The 22,896-nt window shown below is 32.5% G+C and overlaps 9 non-coding genes across 9 annotated transcripts; all 9 read right to left on the bottom strand.

Annotated features, from left to right (window-relative positions):
* Positions 1 to 1,724: 1,724 nt before the first annotated feature.
* Trnal-uaa (transfer RNA leucine (anticodon UAA)) lies at positions 1,725 to 1,808 on the bottom strand. Its single transcript has one exon. It is a non-coding gene; the product is annotated as a tRNA-Leu (tRNA).
* Positions 1,809 to 9,739: 7,931 nt separating this feature from the next.
* Trnal-uaa (transfer RNA leucine (anticodon UAA)) lies at positions 9,740 to 9,822 on the bottom strand. The gene has a single exon. It is a non-coding gene; the product is annotated as a tRNA-Leu (tRNA).
* Positions 9,823 to 16,869: 7,047 nt separating this feature from the next.
* Trnal-uaa (transfer RNA leucine (anticodon UAA)) lies at positions 16,870 to 16,952 on the bottom strand. The gene has a single exon. It is a non-coding gene; the product is annotated as a tRNA-Leu (tRNA).
* Positions 16,953 to 17,549: 597 nt separating this feature from the next.
* Positions 17,550 to 17,632, bottom strand: Trnal-uaa (transfer RNA leucine (anticodon UAA)). Its single transcript has one exon. It is a non-coding gene; the product is annotated as a tRNA-Leu (tRNA).
* A 596-nt stretch (positions 17,633 to 18,228) lies between these two features.
* On the bottom strand, positions 18,229 to 18,311 carry Trnal-uaa (transfer RNA leucine (anticodon UAA)). Its single transcript has one exon. It is a non-coding gene; the product is annotated as a tRNA-Leu (tRNA).
* Positions 18,312 to 18,908: 597 nt separating this feature from the next.
* Positions 18,909 to 18,991, bottom strand: Trnal-uaa (transfer RNA leucine (anticodon UAA)). Its single transcript has one exon. It is a non-coding gene; the product is annotated as a tRNA-Leu (tRNA).
* Positions 18,992 to 19,591: 600 nt separating this feature from the next.
* On the bottom strand, positions 19,592 to 19,674 carry Trnal-uaa (transfer RNA leucine (anticodon UAA)). The gene has a single exon. It is a non-coding gene; the product is annotated as a tRNA-Leu (tRNA).
* Positions 19,675 to 20,271: 597 nt separating this feature from the next.
* Trnal-uaa (transfer RNA leucine (anticodon UAA)) lies at positions 20,272 to 20,354 on the bottom strand. Its single transcript has one exon. It is a non-coding gene; the product is annotated as a tRNA-Leu (tRNA).
* A 600-nt stretch (positions 20,355 to 20,954) lies between these two features.
* Positions 20,955 to 21,037, bottom strand: Trnal-uaa (transfer RNA leucine (anticodon UAA)). Its single transcript has one exon. It is a non-coding gene; the product is annotated as a tRNA-Leu (tRNA).
* Between the last annotated feature and the right edge of the window lie 1,859 nt (positions 21,038 to 22,896).

The raw sequence follows: 22,896 nt of genomic DNA, 5'->3' as shown, positions 1-22,896 counted from the left end.
GTTTTGCCAAACTGAGTACCGTTACTGTTAGCATTTCCAAATTGTATATACAGAGCGAAAGAAATAACTAGTTCATTATCTCACAAACGATCATTAGACCGGAAAAAAATTCAATTCGCATCACGGAAGCAATTTTACATCAAATTGTTTTTTTTCTTTCATAAAAGTGTACTGCATGGGCATATAGTTTAATTTTGGATGTGACGCGTCCTCTGATTGGGTGACGTTATTTTGTTATGAACCCATAGACATAATTTTGTCATGTGACCATGACGTCATCACATTTTTCATGGTATTCTACGGTTTAAAATGTAATTTAGAATTGTGCCTCGTTCACACGGACATTTAATTCGAATTGAATTCGAATCGAATTCGAATCGAATTCGCAAATCGCGTTCACACACTCTTCTTTTTTAATTCGAATTAATTCGAATTGGCTAATTCGAATTATCTAATTCGCATTAGAAAAACGCTTTTGTGAATACGAATTAAAAGTTAACGTCGTTTGGACAGTAAAACAAATTTGACGCGCATTGTAACTCGAATTAAAATTGACGTTAGGACGTTAAACGTTTCGAATGCAAATTAAACTAATTTGAATTAGTTAATGCGAATCGAATTCGAATTACGTGTGTACTCAGCATTAAATTTTAAGAAATGACTGTATTTTTTCTGTCTATTCGAAATGACATAAAAAATGCGGTGTACACTGTTAAATAACCCGCTCCTCGCGTTATTCAGTGTGCACCAAATTTTTTATGTTATGTCTTCATAAACAGAAAAAATATTACAGTCATTCTTTAAATAATATCTGCAGTTACAGTTATTTTTAGCGTTACTCCTGATTTAGGAAAATTACTGCGGTTACAATTTAAAGTATTACTTACTGTTCTAGCAGCAACTATAGATCTATATTTCGGAACTTTGATTGCATTGCTTATTCGATATTATAAGGAGCTGTACTTGCGAACAATTCATTCAGTTACAGGCAAGATGTCAATTTGGTGTAATAAAAATAAGACTAGTGCGGGTTTGGTTCGAACCCACGCGGACATACGTCCATTGGAACTTAAGTCCAACGCCTTATATAATTAACCACTCGGCCACCACACTGTTACTAATGGGGATCTTAAATGGTTACATGAATCTCTAGCTACTTATCACAATGTTCGCATTTCATTTGTAAGTCGCAATTGTGTAGATCAAATACCGCAAACGGAAAATAATCAAATAGACAGCCTTTTCATCGAAAATCCCGTGCAATTCAACTTATTTCATGCTGAAACATTCAATTAAGTTAAACTTGATGTTTTACCAACCTGAGTATCGTTACTGTAAGAATTTCCATAATTGTATATAAAGAGCGAAAGAAATTACGAGTTCATTATTTCATAAACGATCATTTGAACGGGAAAAAAAATCAATTCGCATCACGGAAGCAATTTTACATAAAGTATGTTTTTTTCATTCATAAAAGTGTACTGCATGGGCATATAATATCTGCTGTTACAGTTTTTTTTAGCGTTACTCCTGATTGCAGTTGCGCTATTAGGAAAAATACCGCAGTTACAATTTAAAGTATAACTTACTGTTCTAGCAACAACTGTAGATCTATATTTCGGAAGTTTGATTGCATTGCTTATTCGATGTTATAAGGAGCTGTACTTGTGTACAATTCATTCAGTTACAGGCAAGATGTCAATTTGGTGTAATAAAAATAAGACTAGTGCGGGTGGGGTTCGAACCCACGCGGACATACGTCCATTGGAACTTAAGTCCAACGCCTTAAACCACTCGGCCACCACAGTGACACTGTTACTAATGGGGTTCTTAAATGGTTACATGAATCTCTAGCTACTCATCACAATGTTCGGCTTTCATTTGTAAGTCGCAATTGTGTAGATCAAATACCGCAAACGACAAATAATCAAATAGACAGCCTTTTCATCGAAAATCCCGTGCAATTCAATTTATTTCATGCTGAAACATTCAATTAAGTTAAACTGTATGTTTTGCCAACCTGAGTACCGTTACTGTAATTGTATATAAAGAGCGAAATAAATTACGAGTTCATTATTCCATTCGCATCACGGAAGCAATTTTACATAAAATATGTTTTTTTCTTTCATAAAAATGTACTGCATGGGCATATAATATCTGCCGTTACAGTTTTTTTTAGCGTTTCTCCTGATCGCAGTTGCGCTATTAGGAAAAATACTGCGGTTACAATTTAAAGTATTACTTACTTCTGTTCTAGCAACAACTGTAGATCTATATTTCGGAACTTTGATTGCATTGCTTATTCGATATTATAAGGAGCTGTACTTGCGTACAATTCATTCAGTTACAGGCAAGATGTCAATTTGGTGTAATAAAAATAAGACTAGTGCGGGTGGGGTTCGAACCCACGCGGACATACGTCCATTGGAACTTAAGTCCAACGCCTTTTTTTGTTTATCTTTATTCAATAAAACATATAAAATCACAATTCACATTAATAATAAAAGAATAAAATATTCAATAGAGTATCACAGTATTTTTTAACATGTCATTAAAAGTTAAATATCAAAACACCATCTATTTCAGTCATTTTACAATTATTCTTTAGAAAGTTCGTTTCAAAAATGTTCATCTTGTTTACAATCTTACAATACAGATGATAATAAGAAATATAATGTTTCAGTGTATACCTGAAAAATCTCTTAAGATCTATATTCTTGAAATCATTTTTGATCATTTGTCTCCTTTTGAAAACAAAGTCTTGCAACAGAAAGAACAAAATTAACAAAATATGTATTTACATCAGTATAAGTACTTGTCATACCAAGCAAAAATATCTGTCTATATCCTTGATTGACCAAGACATCAAATTCACATTTCTCTAGAAGTTCACATAAAAAAACAAACATATAGTTATGAAAAACATCTAGATCTTGACATTTCAAAAATAAGTGAAACAAATCTTCTACTACAGATTTACAACTATCACAAATGTCTGAGTCAGAAAGTCCGATTCTTTTTAGTTTCAAATTTGTAAATATTCTATTGTGAATAATTTTAAAATCTAATTGCACACAGTCTGGCGATTTCCAATAGCAGTGAACAGTTGTCCATAAGAACTTAAAAGGAACATATTGGACATTAAAACTTTCTAACCAATATTGATGAGCAACAGGTTCAATATAACATTTATCTACTAATATACCATAAAAATCTTTTGTTTTACAACATACAAATCTTTTGTTTTGTTATTATAATTTACAATAAACAATGGAACATCATCACAGTTTACTGGTTTTGTTTCATTTAATATCACCTTTTCCCATTCATTTGGTATACATTCTAGCAAACTATTATATTGCTGTCTAAGTTTATTACAATCTACATTGTCATCAACATTTTTAATCATTTCATGAATAGCATTAAAAGGTAAAAAACCTGGAATCACTTCATATGCTACATGTTTTAATTTGGTAATTCCAGCTAATACAAACTGTTTCCAAAATATGCATTTACCATTTATCTCGATGAATTCATTCAAAAAAATTGGTTGATTAAAAATATCAACCGATCGTATATCAATATCAACATAAGGTTTAAAATATTGCCATGCATCAATGATTTCCCTGTAAAACACAGGTATGTTTGTACAATCTTTCTTTTGTAGCAATAAAAATAAACAATGTACACCAAGATTTGTATTGTGTATCTTGTTCAAAAAATATTTCATAGTGTATTTCCATATAGCATGAAAATCTTTATCTAAAAATCTTGTCAAAAATTTTAATCTAAAGGCTAATAGTTTTAAATAGATATCAGGGTATTTTAAACCTCCATCAGTTTTGTCTCCTATTATCGTTCTATATTTGATCAAATGCGATCCATTATTCCATAAAAAATCTAAACATATTTTCTTGATTGACTGTTAAGCCCAATCAGGAATTGAACACACTGCTATTGTGTACCATAACCTAGACATCAATAGTGAGGATATTACAGTAGCTCTACCAGATAATGTCAATCGTCTCTGTTTCCATAAATTAACTAACATTTTAATTTTACTAATCTTATCTTTCCAATTAAGATCATCACAAAGTAATTTATTTTTGCCTACATACACACCTAATACCTGTATACAATCTATAGAATACTTCAACCCTATTTGCTGTATTTCTGATACATTAACTTTTGCTTTACCAATACACATAATCTCCAATTTTGACATATTTATCTTTGAACCTGATGCTTTTCCATAAATTTCAAAAATATTCAATGTTTCATTGATAGCCTCTTTATTACATAATGTAAGAGAAGTATCGTCAGCGTGTTGAAAAATAACAGCTTTTTCATCACAATTAGGTATATTAATACATTCAATGTTTAAATTATTTCTAATTGCACACTGCAATGGTTCGGCAGAAAGCACACACAAAAGAGCACTAATGGGACATCCCTGTCTGATCCCATTTTTAATTTTGAAATATTTAGTAAGAAACCCATTACTTTTAACAGAACTTTGAATATCTGTATAAAAAAATCCCTACCCAATTTATAAATCTATCACCAAATCCTTACTTTTTAAGAACCTCCCTTAAATAATTATGCCCAACTTTATCGAATGCTTTCTCCTGATCCATTTTAAGTAAATATCCCTCCAATTCTTCATTTTCTATAAGGTCAAGTACATCTCTTATATTAGCAATAGTATCAGCAATATCTCTACCAGGTATACAACAAGACTGACATTTTGATACAATTTTACATAAAATTTGTTTAAATCTATTAGCCATCACTTTGGCTAATATTTTATAATCTACCTGAAGGAGTGAAATAGGTCTATAGTTTTTCAAAAATCTTTTATCTCCTTTTTTCTTAAATATTAAACTAATAATCCCACATCTCATAGACCGAGAAAGCTGAATATTTTTCAATCTCTTCAAACAATTTCAATAGAATGTCTTTCAGTGAACTAAAAAAGTACAATAGAATTCAACTGTAAGACCATCAGAGCCAGGACTTTTATTTCTAGCCATTTTCTGTAATGCAAATTCAATTTCTTTTACTGTTATATCATCGTCACATAAATCTACATCCTCCTGATTTATTTTAGTATTTACATTTTTAAAAAATTCTTTCATAATATCATCATCTGTTTTAACAGAAGAATACAATTTACTATAAAAATCATACTGCGTATCTAAGATACCTTCAGTATTAGTAACACTCTCATTTTGTTCATTCAATAGTTCTTTAATGCAATGTGACTCTTGCTTTTGCTTTTCCATTTGTAAAACAATATTTAGTGCATTTATCACTCTCTGTAGCCCAAAATGCCTTTGAACGCAGAATTGCTCCTTTACATTTTTGTTCTTCATACACTGACAAATCTAATTTCAAATTTCCATACTGAGCTACATCAATAATTTCCCATAAAGCAATTCTCTCTGATATTCTTTTCAGCTTATTTTGCAGTAAAAAATATTCTGCATTCTTTTCTTTCTGAATTCTTTTTCCAAATACCTGACTAAATTTCTTGATCTTATATTTTAAATTATCCCACCAAATGAGAAACTCTGAATTAAAAAGTGTGCTTTGTTTTTCTTCCTCAATGATATTTCTAATTTTTGAAACATATTCTTCATTTTTCAAAAATGCATTGTTTAAAATCCATAAACCTGGACCTCTTTCAATTTTTTCAAAATTCATTTTTATTTCAACAAAACAGTGATCACTAATTGTAGTATCATAATGATATACACCCTGTACAAAAAATGTCAAATTTCTATTCAATAAAAAATAATCTATTCTTGATTGTTTGAGTTCACCATTGTAAACCATTTTTCTTGAAAATACAAGTTTATCTGGATTTTTAAATCTCCATATATCGTATATATTATGATTAAGCATAATATCATTCAACTTTTTGACCGATTCATCATTTTTGTGTACTGTTTACTACATCTGTCTTTGCAAGACAATGATGTATTCCAGTCACCAACAATAATGATATTTTCAAATAATTTCATATAATCATTTAATTATGGCAACACCTTGCTTATTATTTGTTCCATCACTGTGATAAATATCACCATTATATACATTTTGATATAAGTGCTTTACATTTTGTACAAGTTGGTCATCCCAAAACGTTTCTTGAAATAACATAAAATCAACATTTGTTCAGACATAATAGACACATACTTTTTAAATTTGTCTATATTTCTAATTCCATTACAATTGTGACTTACACGTAGAACCATCATTGTAAGTAAAAAAATACATATTTTAAGATGATCCATTATTAACATTTTTGTCATAGGGCGTCGATCTTACTCTCATTTTAGCACTATTCACATTAGGAGTATGCTTAGTTTTATTCCTTCTCTTCACTGATGACTTTTGGGATGGTGTCTGAGAAAGCTCATCGCCCCCCTCAGACACATCCATTAAACCTTCTATCACGTTATATTGTCCATCAGTACCTGAGGCACCAACAGGCGAGATATTATTTAAATCTCCGATTCCAGTTCTGGTGACATCACCACCAGAAGAGGAATCAGCAACAATTGAAACATCTATCTTTTCATCATCCTTTGCATTACTATCTTTACATTCGATACTACTTTCCTTATTTTCATGTATAATAACTTCAGTTTGAATCTGAATAGAATCATACTTGTTTTGATTTTCATGTACAATAGTTTGTTTTACAATTTTATCATTTTGTTCATTTGTAACAGTCATATTATCAGAAGTATCTTGACTGTTTCTTTCTTTCTTTTCATCATCTCTTTCATCTACCACTATGTCTTCATCTAACTCATCAGCCTTCGGAACATCACCATTTGACACTTTACCATTTACCAATATACCATTTACCACTTCACCATCCACCACTTTGCCATTCACCACTTTACCATTCACCGCTTTACCAATTGCCACATCACACTTAAACGTCCACTCGACCACCCCCAAGTCCAACGCCTTAACCACTCGGCCACCACAATGTTACAATTGGGGATCTTAAATGGTTACATGAATCTCTAGCTACTTATCACAATGTTCGCATTTCATTTGTAAGTCGCAATTGTGTAGTTCAAATACCGCAAACGAAAAATAATCAAATAGACAGCCTTTTCATCGAAAATCCCGTGCAATTCAACTTATTTCATGCTGAAACATTCAATTAAGTTAAACTGTATGGTTTGCCAACCTGAGTACCGTTACTGTAAGAATTTCCATAATTGTATATAAAGAGCGAAAGAAATTACTAGTTTATTATCTCATAAACGAACATTTGACCGGAAAACAATTCTATTCGCATCACGGAAGCATTTTTACATAAAATATTTGTTTTTTCTTCCATAAAATAGCCTTTTCAATAGTCGTCAGGCGCGAAAAGGACGATAACTCAATTTTAGAATTAAATATTTTTGGAGACGGTCAATTTCCGGAATTGCATGCTTTATCATCACGACTTTTTTGTTTGGCCGTCGACGACAGAACTATTGCTGCATTCTTTGACTCTAAGATATATTTAACAAGGCAGTATTATCAATGTATTATCGTGGTATCAATATATGTTAGTAATGCTAGATACCTGAATTAATTGTAATTTTGGCAAGGACAATGCATCCCTTCCCCTGAAAACATGATTTTGTAAAACATCACTTATCGGCATCTCCGGGCGGCAAACCAAATCAATTTCTCGATGATCTTTACTACAACATTCTGGTTGTTTTTAATTGCTACATACTACCGGTTTTTTTATATGCGTGTTTGTTTACATTATGAACAAATGTGAGTAACATTCTAGGTCGAGTTGTCGTTCATAGTGTATAGTTTGTTCCAAACCATTAGTTGTTTCTGGTACAGGTTGGCAGTTTTTATCCATAATAAAGTTGTTACAACTAAAATACATGTAATCTTCAGTGTGTGAATGTGTTTTTTTCTTTTTTTTAATTAGTAATTGTTGATAAAAACAAAATGTTTAAAATACATTTGGAGACAGGATTGTCATGTAAATATTATTTCCCTTGTTTAAAAATAGAAATTGCGTGTTTCCTTATTTAACAATTTACATGCCACTTTTCAGTACATATTTGATAAATTGAATAGATATTGCTGTTTTAAATTCATTATTTAAGATAATTATTTATGTTCTAAAGTTCAGTATTTGCAGTGTTGCTTATCATTTATAACCTTTTTTGAAAGACTTAATCATTTTATATAAGCCGTTTGGAAGAATATTGTTGATTAAATGCCCTCTATAGCGCTATACATGGCTGCCTAGGCTTAAGTTGTATATGGTTTGTTGACATCTCTAACTAATTGAGATATTTGTGGACTGAAGTTCAGTCCCACCAAGGGTAGCTGTGTACTGCTGGATGCATTTTTAACTAATACGGTCATGCAAAGCTACATTTCTCTACTGTTGGTCTACATAATCAAAAATCTACTATTGGTTGAATTATATATTGGTTTAATTTTTTTTTTTAATTTAGATAGCACTATTACATTCGTCTTCCTATTTATCAGTTGTCAAATAAGACCAATCTATGGTCTGCATTCCCTGCATAATTGATCCTTTTACGTATACATACATGGCAGACCCCCGCTCCCTTATTTCTTTAATGGCTTTCAATTATTTGGTGGACAGGGGAATTGATTCCCAATTCCCTCCTTAAACTCCTACTTCACTCCATATTCTGTTCCTCTGCACTCCTATTTTTTTCATCAACATGCATTATCCATGTTTTAACGACACTTTTCTCACGATTAAAAACACCCTGTCTCAAGCTTTCATCCATCAAATTCTCATTTCTAGTGCTCTCATTCCATAGTTCCCATAATTATGTCCACCACCTTATCAGTGTCACAATGACTCGCACCCATTAACAACCCAGCATTCGGCAATAAATTATATTATACCACCTGATTTCTTTTCTACATGCAAAAATTACGAGTCAGATTTGTTTGCTTTGAAATAATGGCCATTTTTTCACACATCTCGTTTTTAACTCCCATGCATATTTTATTACTATCAGCTACATGGCCTCAACGCACACAATACAAACTATCTTTTCACAAAAACACAAAGATTACATAGCAAATACATATTCAGGGTTTCTACTAAAGTTTACCTTGCGAGCCCAAAATGAGGAATTAATTATAAAACATGGTTAAGCAAAATACATATCTAGAAGATGTTTTAAGAATAGACTATAGTTGATGAGTTATCGCCACGTGTAACAAGATTTATCTTTTCTGGGATTTAAACACATTGAGATTGAGATTGAATTGTCTCCCTTTGATAACAGCCAGTACCAAAGCACGATTATTTGTTTAGTGATTTTTTATTGATTAACAATAATTTAATAAAGGAATAGGATAATACCTTCAATTTCGAGGTCTCACACAGGCTTTTTCACCTATTATTCTAATTTTATATTAAAAACCCAAATTTTGATGAAAAGGCTACATAAAAGTGTACTGCATGGGGATATAATATCTGCCGTTGCAGTTAATTTTAACGTTACTCCTGCCATGATTGCAGTTGCGCTATTAGGAAAAATACTGCGGTTACAATTTAAAGCATTACTTACTTTTCTAGCAGCAACTGTAGATGTATATTTCGGAACTTTGATTGCATTGCTTATTCGATATTATAAGGAGCTGCACTTGCGTACAATTCATATAGTTACAGGCAAGATGTCAATTTGGTGTAATAATATAAGACTAGTGCGGGTGGGGTTCGAACCCACGCGGACATACGTCCATTAGAACTTAAGTCCAACGCCTTAACCACTCGGCCACCACAATGTTACAATTGTGGATCTTAAATGGTTACATGAATCTCTAGCTACTTATCACAATGTTCGCATTTCATTTGTAATTGGCAATTGTGTAGATCAAATACCGCAAACGAAAAATAATCAAATAGACAGCCTTTTCATCGAAAATCCCGTGCAATTCAACTTATTTCATGCTGAAACATTCAATTAAGTTAAACTGTATGTCTTGCCAACATGAGTACCGTTACTGTAAGAATTTCCATAATTGTATATAAAGAGCGAAAGAAATTACTAGTTTATTATCTCATAAACGAACATTTGACCGGAAAAAAAATCCATTCGCATCACGGAAGCATTTTTACATAAAATATTTGTTTTTCTTCCATAAAAGTGTACTGCATGGGCATATAATATCTGCCGTTGCAGATAATTTTAGCGTTACTCCTGCCATGATTGCAGTTGCGCTATTAGAAAAAATACTGCGGTTACAATTTAAAGCATTACTTACTGTTCTAGCAGCAACTGTAGATTAATATTTCGGAACTTTGATTGCGTTGCTTATTCGATATTATAAGGAGCTGCACTTGCGTACAACTCATTCAATTACAGGCAAGATGTCAATTTGGTGTAATAAAAATAAGACTAGTGCGGGTGGGGTTCGAACCCACGCGGACATACGTCCATTTGAACTTAAGTCCAACTTTTTTTTTTATCATTAAAATTATTTATTTACTATTTACATAAAAACACCAAGAGACAAACCTCTTTGGTGCCATCTTTGGTATGTACAGAGTTGTTAGTATTAACTTTTTTGTTAGTAATTATTTCCATCTAGATATATTTTTTAAAAGACAAGTGTTTATAAAACAATGACAATTAATTCAATGTATACCACAAGAGAGATAACTCTAATGCTTTCTCAAAAGTCAAACACACCTTTTTGACATTAATTTTTCGGACACTTTTCCTTTTTCCAAAATTGTTAAGTTCTTTTAACGGTTCAAAATAAAATATTCAGAAAATGCTAGTTAACAATTGTAATCAGTTTGATATAGATTTCATGTGTTTAAAAAAATAAAATTATTTTGTCGTTTTCAATACGCAGTAAGGAATTATTGCGTAAAAAATATTTATCGAAGATCTGTCGTTGATGTTTTATTTTGTAATAAGTGTATGCATATTCTATGCATTTAGTAATTGTAAATTTGAATAGTCTCACTGTGTCTATTTCTTTGTTATGAAACACTTTAAGATTGCGTGTTTTGAAGATGCATAATCTAGCTATACTCAGAAAAAAGTTCAAAAAATATGTGTTCACAATCTTTGAACTACCAAGGTACCCAAATATCATCAGTTCCTCATAATTTATCAAATTCACAACATCAGGGGGATAATCAATAAAAATGTTATGTAACATATCTTTCAGAAAGTTATGTATCGGGGTCAACTTCGGACATAAGGCAAACAGGTGTAACAAGTTTTCTGTATATAGGCCGCACGCTTTGCATGTGTTGCTGACCACTTGACCAAATTTAAACAACTTTTCTAAGGTAAAAATAGCCCTGTGAACCATCCTATAGTTCCGACAATGACAGTCAGGAGGTAGACCATTCTGATTGGTTACTGAATATAATCTAGTAAAATTGATCGACGGATATTTCTCCGCCCAATGCTTTTCAGCTGTGGGCGTTTCAAACATTTCTGACAGTAAGAGTTTGTAAAATAATTTTGTAACTGCCCCTAAAAACGGAACTTCTCTGTCGTTTTCAAAACAAATACGTAATTTCGGAATACTCTCGGCATTTAACGGGTTTATGGATTTCAGTAAAATTTTCCACGTTTCAGGAATACATCTTAAAATCTTGTCGTATGCAGCTTTTATTTCATGTGGTTTTTCGTCAGGAAAATTTTGTTGAATTATTTCTACTATCGAACCGGAAGTATAAAATCCGGAAATTACTTCATAACAGATGTCTTTTATCTGGATCAAACCTGAGTGAATGAATTTTTCGAAAAGAAGCATTTTACCGTTTAGCTTTATATTTGGATTACAAAAAATAGGATTATCGTACACATATTGAATTTCAATTTCAAATTTTAACTTGGATTTTATTCTATAATAGGCATTAAACAATTCTTGATAATAAAGTGGTAAGTGTTTCAAATGCTTGGAATTCAAATACGTGAACACAATATTTTGTTTTAAATCCATATTTAATGAAATAATCAAGTGCACTTTTCCAAATTGATTGACAATTCGGGTCAAGATATTTTCTAAGGAATTTTAATCTAAAAGCTTGCATTTTTAGAAAAATATCAGGAATATTTAAACCTCCTACTAATTTTTCACCAATTATTGTTTGATACTTTACCAAATGGGACTTATGTTGCCAAAGAAATTTTAAAACTATTAATCGAATTTCGTTTTTTATGTTCTCTGGTAGCGGACATACTGTTAAAGTATAATAAAATCTAGACATTATAAGCGAAGTAAGAACAACTGCTCTACCAGGTAGTGTTAGATCTCTTTTATTCCAAAAAAATAAAATTGTTTTAATTTTTTTAATTTTATCTTTCCAATTCAATAATTCACATAACTGTTTATCTTTACCAACATAAATTCCTAGAACTTTAGTTACAGTTTCACAACGCTGAATTTGCAATGTATTTAGTTCTTGATCGTTTATGCTACCAGAACCTAAGCATAAAATTTCAGATTTTTGTTTATTAATTTTAGCACCTGACGTTTCACTATATAGATTCAAAATTTTAAATGTTTCTTTTATAGAATTTTTGTCGGCAGTAAAAATATTAGTATCATCTGCATGTTGAAAAATTTTGCTTCTTTATTTGAATTAGGAATAACAACACCTTTAATATTTTTATTCTTTATTATTGCCTGCCCTAATGGTTCCGCAACTAGAACGTAAAGGAGAGCAGACACGGGACATCCTTGTTTTATTGAATTATTTAGTTAAACATATTTTGTTAAAAAGCCATTTCATTTTACGCTACTGTTTACATTTTTATAAAATATTTTTATCCACTGAATGAATTTTGGACCAAAGCCAAATTTTTCTAAAACTAAATAATCATGATCAACTTTGTCAAAAGCCTTTTCCTGGTCAACTTTTATAAGAAAAGCTTCTAAATCATCGTTTTCAATGATTTCAATTAAATCTCTAATACTTGCAGTTGTATCTGCAATATCTCGTCCAGGGATACAACACGTTTGATAAATAGAAATCAATTTCGGCAAAACAAATTTTAGTCTGTTGGACATTATTCTAGCCATTATTTTATAATCCACATATAACAATGAAATGGGTCTAAAGTTTTTTAACATATTTTTGTCTCCTTTATTTTTATAGACCAAAGTAATTATGCCATGTCTCATAGATCTTGTCATAAGTTTTTCTTCTTCAACGGCTTTAAAAATTTTCAAAAATATATCTCCGAACGAATGGAAGAAATGACAAAAAAATTCCACAGTTAGTCCATCGGGACCCGGGGATTTATTTTTAGACATACTAAATAAAGCGGCTTTTATGTCATTTAAACTAAATTCCGCTTCTAAATTTTCCATATCATCTTCAGAAACTTTTTCCGAAATAAAATTTAAAATTTCATTTGCTTTATCTTTGTTTATTGATGTACAAGAATATAAATCTTTATAAAATTTTTGAACTTCATCAAGAATTGCCTCCGTAGATGTGACTATATTATTATCACTATTTTTAATTCTTTTATAACATTACAGTTTTGTTTATATTTTTCAAGTTGTAAAACATATTTAGAATTTTTGTCACCATCTATTGCCTAATGGGCTTTAGAACGCAAAATTGCGCCTTTACAAATGTTTTCTTCATGACATTTTAATTTTAATTTAACTTCCTCAAATTTATTTAAGTCAACAATTTCATTATTAGCTACGGCTAATGAAATTTTTTCGAATTCTCTTTGAATTTTAAAATATTCCGATTTTTCGGCACGGGATTTATCTTGCGCAATAACTTTTGCTAATTGTTTTATTTTATATTTTAAATTATCATACCAAACCAACGGTTCGTCATCATAAAGAGGACATTGTTTTTCGGTTTCAATTATTTTTTTTATTTTATTTACAAACTCTTCGTCATCTAACAATTTGTTGTTGAATATCCATAAACCCGGGCCTCTTTCAATTTCACTAAAATCTATATTCAGATTTACAAAAGAATGATCACTGAACGCATTATGTTTATAATAAACGTTCTTCACGAATACAGAAAAGGACTTTGGAATAAATATAAAATCCAATTTACTCTGAATTAAATTATTTTGTACAACTCGACGCCAAGAGAATATTCGTGACGTTAAATTTCTTGCTCGCCATATATCATAAATATTAAAATTTTCGCACAACTGATTTATTGTTTTATATGATTTGTCTTCTGTGTGTTGTGTTTTTCCGCACCTGTCAATTTTTGACATAGATGTGTTCATATCACCCAACAAAATAATATTTTCTGTATTTATCAATTTTCCGCTAAAATTTTCGAAAAATGTAGTTCTCTCAAGAACAGAATTAGGTGCGTAACAATTAACAATATTTATTAATTTATCATCTTGTTGTAATTGAATATGTACACATCATTCTACCGTCAAAACTTTGTATATAATTTACTTCATGTTCAACCTCAAAAAGCAACACCTTGTCTATGTGTTTCTGCACATGAATAAAATATTTAACCATTCCAAAACTTAGCAAAACTAGTAACTAAATCATCTGACCAAAAGGTTTCTTGGATAGCTACAACATCATAATAATTTTCCGAACAAAAAGAACAAAACTTTTGGAATTTTGACTGATCCCTCAAACCACTAGCATTAATAGATACAAAATTAACCATTAGTACAAAAAGTAAGAAAGAAAGTAAGTTTGTACCTATGAACTTGAATTTGATTCTTTATTCTTGGGTTCCCTCCTAAATTTTTTAAGCTCATCTGAAGAAAATTTTTGAGATGTAACCAAACGTTTCCTCCTAACTTTACTCATATTCGCAGCCAATTCCTCGTCGGTCATTTCAATATCAGCTTCCTTAGACTCATCAACTTCTGCATTTTTACCAACAGTATCAGTTAAATTAGATCTACGAGGAACTGGCTGTGGTTCTAATTTTGATGGGCTAGACCCCCCTTTTTATGCATTTTATTATCAACATTTACTGTCTCTTGTTTGTTTGAATGTTCATCATCAGTCGTCAAATCTAGTTCATCATTATCAACACCAGACATTTGTTTTTCATCGGAAACTATAACATCATTGTCTATTTTAGCGTTTTCATCAAATTGTTCATCTTTGACATCGTCGTCAGCATCACTTTCCTCCATGGTATCATCATCATCACCGTCACTTTTCGGTGTGTTATCATCGTCATCATCACCTTGCTCCATGTTACCATCATTACTATTGGCTCCATCCGTATGCACGTCTCCAGCTTCATTCTCGTTCATACCATTATTTTCTTGGTGTTCAGTGTTTGTTTCACGTTCAGGAATGTCAGAATTTGTTTCGTTTCCTGTGTCATCATTAGTTGTTTCATTTTCATTTCTACCCCTGTTCCAAACCGGCTCACACCGACAGTATGATAACACTTTATGACATGTTTCACACGGCGGGGTTTGACAAGCTCTTGCTAGGTGTCCGAAGCGTTTACACTTGTAGCAAATGTTATCAGGACAATTTGCATAAACATGACTTGTCTCAAAACACTGGGTACAGACTCTCTTCTGTTCGTCATGGATTACTTTTATATATTCAAATGAACTCACGCCAGTTGAAAGTTTCATAGTATATGGTAGACTTTGTCGTTCAGGGGAAAATCTTACTACTACATACCGTGTTCCATTAGCAACGTCCGTACCAGGGTGCATTTTCCGCTTAATAGGCGACTTGAGTGTTACACCAAACTCCAGTAATTTCTCACGTATTTCTGAATCGGGCACATAATGTGAAACGTTAAAAAAACTGACAACTTTTTCACGCGAAAATATAGCTCTGGGTTTAAAATTAGAGTCATTCACCTTGAAACCTGTATCAACTATCAAGTCCAAAGCATCTTTATCAGTTAACGTCAGCTCATAACTATTACCGCTTTTTGGAACACATGCAAGGACTGTTCCCTCACCAACTTCTTTTTCCACATTAGCGATGACATCGGCAGCTTTTATATTCCGATTATCACCTACATCCACTAACACAGTTTTCTCTTTAATGGAACGACCATCCCCCTTCCACCAGACATGGTGAAGGGAGGTGAGAAAGTCTTAATAAGTGTCAAAAATGCACAAAATATGGCCACAAATAGTTCTACTAAAACAATCTATGGAATAATATTGACTAACCATCAACGGATGGTAAGTCATACAACACAAACTTAATAGATTTTTCTCTGGTTTAGAAGGCACGTCTTCGTTATCCAAATCCAAAACCGGAAGCTACAGATGGGGATCTTAAATGGTTACATGAATCTATAGCTACTTATCACAATGTTCGCATTTCATTTGTAAGGCGCAATTGTGTAGATCAAATACCGCAAAGGAAAAATAATCAAATAGACAGCCTTTTCATCGAAAATCCCGTGCAATTCAACTGATTTCATGCTGAAACATTCAATTAAATGAAACTTGATGTTTTGTCAACCCGAGTACCGTTACTGTAAGAATTTTCATAATTGCGAGAGAAAAAAAAGTTTATTATCTCATAAACGATCATTTCACCGAAAGAAAAAAAATCAATTCGCATCACGGGAGCAATTTTACATACAATATTTTTCCTTTTCATAAAAGTGTACTGCAAGGGCATATGATATCTGCTTAGTCATTTTTAGTGTTACTCCTGATTGCAGTTGCGCTATTAGGAAAAAATACTGCGGTAACAATTTAAAGCATTACTTACTGTTCTAGCAGCAACTGTAGATCTATATTTGGGAACTTTGATTGCATTGCTTATTCGATATTATAAGGAGCTTCACTTGCGTACAATTCACTCAGTTTCAGGCAAAATTTCAATTTGGTGTAATAAAAATAAGACTAGTGCGGGTGGGGTTCGAACCCACGCGGACATACGTCCATTGGAACTTAAGTCCAACGCCTTAACCACTCGGCCACCACACTGTTACAGATGGGGATCTTAAATGGTTACATGAATCTATAGCTACTTATCACAATGTTCGCATTTCATTTGTAAGGCGCAATTGTGTAGATCAAATACCGCAAAGGAAAAATAATCAAATAGACAGCCTTTTCATCGAAAATCCCGTGCAATTCAACTGATTTCATGCTGAAACATTCAATTAAGTGAAACTTGATGTTTTGTCAACCCGAGTACCGTTACTGTAAGAATTTTCATAATTGCGAGAGAAAAAAAAGTTTATTATCTCATAAACGATCATTTCACCGAAAGAAAAAAAAATCAATTCGCATCACGGGAGCAATTTTACATACAATATTTTTCCTTTTCATAAAAGTGTACTGCAAGGGCATATGATATCTGCTTAGTCATTTTTAGTGTTACTCCTGATTGCAGTTGCGCTATTAGGAAAAAATACTGCGGTAACAATTTAAAGCATTACTTACTGTTCTAGCAGCAACTGTAGATCTATATTTGGGAACTTTGATTGCATTGCTTATTCGATATTATAAGGAGCTTCACTTGCGTACAATTCACTCAGTTTCAGGCAAAACTTCAATTTGGTGTAATAAAAATAAGACTAGTGCGGGTGGGGTTCGAACCCACGCGGACATACGTCCATTGGAACTTAAGTCCAACGCCTTAACCACTCGGCCACCACACTGATACAGATGGGGATCTTAAATGGTTACATGAATCTATAGCTACTTATCACAATGTTCGCATTTCATTTGTAAGGCGCAATTGTGTAGATCAAATACCGCAAAGGAAAAATAATCAAATAGACAGCCTTTTCATCGAAAATCCCGTGCAATTCAACTGATTTCATGCTGAAACATTCAATTAAGTGAAACTTGATGTTTTGTCAACCCGAGTACCGTTACTGTAAGAATTTTCATAATTGCGAGAGAAAAAAAAGTTTATTATCTCATAAACGATCATTTCACCGAAAGAAAAAAAAATCAATTCGCATCACGGGAGCAATTTTACATACAATATTTTTCCTTTTCATAAAAGTGTACTGCAAGGGCATATGATATCTGCTTAGTCATTTTTAGTGTTACTCCTGATTGCAGTTGCGCTATTAGGAAAAATACTGCGGTAACAATTTAAAGCATTACTTACTGTTCTAGCAGCAACTGTAGATCTATATTTGGGAACTTTGATTGCATTGCTTATTCGATATTATAAGGAGCTTCACTTGCGTACAATTCACTCAGTTTCAGGAAAAACTTCAATTTGGGGTAATAAAAATAAGACTAGTGCGGGTGGGGTTCGAACCCACGCGGACATACGTCCATTGGAACTTAAGTCCAACGCCTTAACCACTCGGCCACCACACTGTTACAGATGGGGATCTTAAATGGTTACATGAATCTATAGCTACTTATCACAATGTTCGCATTTCATTTGTAAGGCGCAATTGTGTAGATCAAATACCGCAAAGGAAAAATAATCAAATAGACAGCCTTTTCATCGAAAATCCCGTGCAATTCAACTGATTTCATGCTGAAACATTCAATTAAGTGAAACTTGATGTTTTGTCAACCCGAGTACCGTTACTGTAAGAATTTTCATAATTGCGAGAGAAAAAAAAGTTTATTATCTCATAAACGATCATTTCACCGAAAGAAAAAAAAATCAATTCGCATCACGGGAGCAATTTTACATACAATATTTTTCCTTTTCATAAAAGTGTACTGCAAGGGCATATGATATCTGCTTAGTCATTTTTAGTGTTACTCCTGATTGCAGTTGCGCTATTAGGAAAAAATACTGCGGTAACAATTTAAAGCATTACTTACTGTTCTAGCAGCAACTGTAGATCTATATTTGGGAACTTTGATTGCATTGCTTATTCGATATTATAAGGAGCTTCACTTGCGTACAATTCACTCAGTTTCAGGCAAAACTTCAATTTGGTGTAATAAAAATAAGACTAGTGCGGGTGGGGTTCGAACCCACGCGGACATACGTCCATTGGAACTTAAGTCCAACGCCTTAACCACTCGGCCACCACACTGATACAGATGGGGATCTTAAATGGTTACATGAATCTATAATAGCTACTTATCACAATGTTCGCATTTCATTTGTAAGGCGCAATTGTGTAGATCAAATACCGCAAAGGAAAAATAATCAAATAGACAGCCTTTTCATCGAAAATCCCGTGCAATTCAACTGATTTCATGCTGAAACATTCAATTAAGTGAAACTTGATGTTTTGTCAACCCGAGTACCGTTACTGTAAGAATTTTCATAATTGCGAGAGAAAAAAAAGTTTATTATCTCATAAACGATCATTTCACCGAAAGAAAAAAAAATCAATTCGCATCACGGGAGCAATTTTACATACAATATTTTTCCTTTTCATAAAAGTGTACTGCAAGGGCATATGATATCTGCTTAGTCATTTTTAGTGTTACTCCTGATTGCAGTTGCGCTATTAGGAAAAAATACTGCGGTAACAATTTAAAGCATTACTTACTGTTCTAGCAGCAACTGTAGATCTATATTTGGGAACTTTGATTGCATTGCTTATTCGATATTATAAGGAGCTTCACTTGCGTACAATTCACTCAGTTTCAGGCAAAACTTCAATTTGGTGTAATAAAAATAAGACTAGTGCGGGTGGGGTTCGAACCCACGCGGACATACGTCCATTGGAACTTAAGTCCAACGCCTTAACCACTCGGCCACCACACTGATACAGATGGGGATCTTAAATGGTTACATGAATCTATAGCTACTTATCACAATGTTCGCATTTCATTTGTAAGGCGCAATTGTGTAGATCAAATACCGCAAAGGAAAAATAATCAAATAGACAGCCTTTTCATCGAAAATCCCGTGCAATTCAACTGATTTCATGCTGAAACATTCAATTAAGTGAAACTTGATGTTTTGTCAACCCGAGTACCGTTACTGTAAGAATTTTCATAATTGCGAGAGAAAAAAAAGTTTATTATCTCATAAACGATCATTTCACCGAAAGAAAAAAAAATCAATTCGCATCACGGGAGCAATTTTACATACAATATTTTTCCTTTTCATAAAAGTGTACTGCAAGGGCATATGATATCTGCTTAGTCATTTTTAGTGTTACTCCTGATTGCAGTTGCGCTATTAGGAAAAAATACTGCGGTAACAATTTAAAGCATTACTTACTGTTCTAGCAGCAACTGTAGATCTATATTTGGGAACTTTGATTGCATTGCTTATTCGATATTATAAGGAGCTTCACTTGCGTACAATTCACTCAGTTTCAGGCAAAACTTCAATTTGGTGTAATAAAAATAAGACTAGTGCGGGTGGGGTTCGAACCCACGCGGACATACGTCCATTGGAACTTAAGTCCAACGCCTTAACCACTCGGCCACCACACTGATACAGATGGGGATCTTAAATGGTTACATGAATCTATAATAGCTACTTATCACAATGTTCGCATTTCATTTGTAAGGCGCAATTGTGTAGATCAAATACCGCAAAGGAAAAATAATCAAATAGACAGCCTTTTCATCGAAAATCCCGTGCAATTCAACTGATTTCATGCTGAAACATTCAATTAAGTGAAACTTGATGTTTTGTCAACCCGAGTACCGTTACTGTAAGAATTTTCATAATTGCGAGAGAAAAAAAAGTTTATTATCTCATAAACGATCATTTCACCGAAAGAAAAAAAAATCAATTCGCATCACGGGAGCAATTTTACATACAATATTTTTCCTTTTCATAAAAGTGTACTGCAAGGGCATATGATATCTGCTTAGTAATTTTTAGTGTTACTCCTGATTGCAGTTGCGCTATTAGGAAAAAATACTGCGGTAACAATTTAAAGCATTACTTACTGTTCTAGCAGCAACTGTAGATCTATATTTGGGAACTTTGATTGCATTGCTTATTCGATATTATAAGGAGCTTCACTTGCGTACAATTCACTCAGTTTCAGGCAAAACTTCAATTTGGTGTAATAAAAATAAGACTAGTGCGGGTGGGGTTCGAACCCACGCGGACATACGTCCATTGGAACTTAAGTCCAACGCCTTAACCACTCGGCCACCACACTGATACAGATGGGGATCTTAAATGGTTACATGAATCTATAGCTACTTATCACAATGTTCGCATTTCATTTGTAAGGCGCAATTGTGTAGATCAAATACCGCAAAGGAAAAATAATCAAATAGACAGCCTTTTCATCGAAAATCCCGTGCAATTCAACTGATTTCATGCTGAAACATTCAATCAAGTGAAACTTGATGTTTTGTCAACCCGAGTACCGTTACTGTAAGAATTTTCATAATTGCGAGAGAAAAAAAAGTTTATTATCTCATAAACGATCATTTCACCGAAAGAAAAAAAAAACAATTCGCATCACGGGAGCAATTTTACATACAATATTTTTCCTTTTCATAAAAGTGTACTGCAAGGGCATATGATATCTGCTTAGTCATTTTTAGTGTTACTCCTGATTGCAGTTGCGCTATTAGGAAAAAATACTGCGGTAACAATTTAAAGCATTACTTACTGTTCTAGCAGCAACTGTAGATCTATATTTGGGAACTTTGATTGCATTGCTTATTCGATATTATAAGGAGCTTCACTTGCGTACAATTCACTCAGTTTCAGGCAAAACTTCAATTTGGTGTAATAAAAATAAGACTAGTGCGGGTGGGGTTCGAACCCACGCGGACATACGTCCATTGGAACTTAAGTCCAACGCCTTTTTTTTTCTCTTGATAAAATTTTATTCAGATAATACATATAAAAAGAATAATCAGGCTATACTCCTGAAAATTCACATTATCACAATATAAGCTTGTAAGATTACAACTTCAATCATATGTAATATAATCACAATTAATAACACATGATAATTATCACACTAGAAATCAATTTGAATTTGATTGTCTCTAATAATTAATACTGGATTATTTTCACTATAATACTTTTCAAATAATTGTAGCGCATTGTTGCGTTTATAATGTTCATAAGCATAGTTCACATTTTTAACAAGAGTAGACTTAAAGTATTGTTCTATGTCTATAATCTTATTTTCTAACATTGCAATATTTCGTCTTTTTACAATACAAAATCTTCTTATTGCTAATACACTATTTACAAAATAGTAATTAATATATTTATTTTGTTTTGTCAAACCAAACATACACATGAACTCAAAACTAAGGTCATTTATATAACTGCCTGAACTCTTATACAAAATATTGTGTAAAAAATCCTTTACAAAATCATTGAAGCGAGTTAACATCGTACACTCTAAAATCAGGTGATTTAAATTCTCAGGTAGAGTTGAGCAAATAGGACAAAGTGAGTCCTTTGTAATACGGCATTTAAATAGCCTTTCTTTTGTAAATATAATACGGTGAAAAACTTTAAATGCCACCTCGCGACAATCGCTTTGTAAAAAAGAAAAATTCATGATTTTCTGGATCTTTCTTAGGTCAAAATCTGCGTACATCAAACGCCATCGTGATACAGATTTAGGTTCTCTAGAAAGCTTTGATACAAGCATTCGATAATAAAAATTCGTCGTGGATGGAAGTGAACAAATTTGGACGCCATCTTTAATCATGGGTTTTAACACAGGAGTTTTACTAACATGCACATTTGCTTCAACTAGCACTTTATACTCATCAGGTATTGTTTCTAACACATTTCTAACTGCATGTAACATTTTATTTTCCGAAACTTCCGGAAATTTTTCTAATACAATCTCTTGAATATAACTTTCTTTCAAGAAACCTGGTTTACATTCATATGCGATGTCTTTTATTTTACATACACCTGCTTCAATAAATGTCTTAAGATATAACATTTTATTACCATTTGTAATATTTGGATTTAGAAAAAGCGGAATATCAAAAACATTTTCTGAATTAACTTCAATATCTACATTTTCACAAA

The sequence above is a fragment of the Mytilus edulis genome, chromosome 5 (assembly GCF_963676685.1).
Source record: "Mytilus edulis chromosome 5, xbMytEdul2.2, whole genome shotgun sequence".
In the NCBI taxonomy this organism is placed as follows: Eukaryota; Metazoa; Mollusca; class Bivalvia; order Mytilida; family Mytilidae; genus Mytilus; species Mytilus edulis.
Note: the sequence above shows the minus strand (reverse complement) of the source record. Positions and strands in the feature narration are given on the sequence as shown.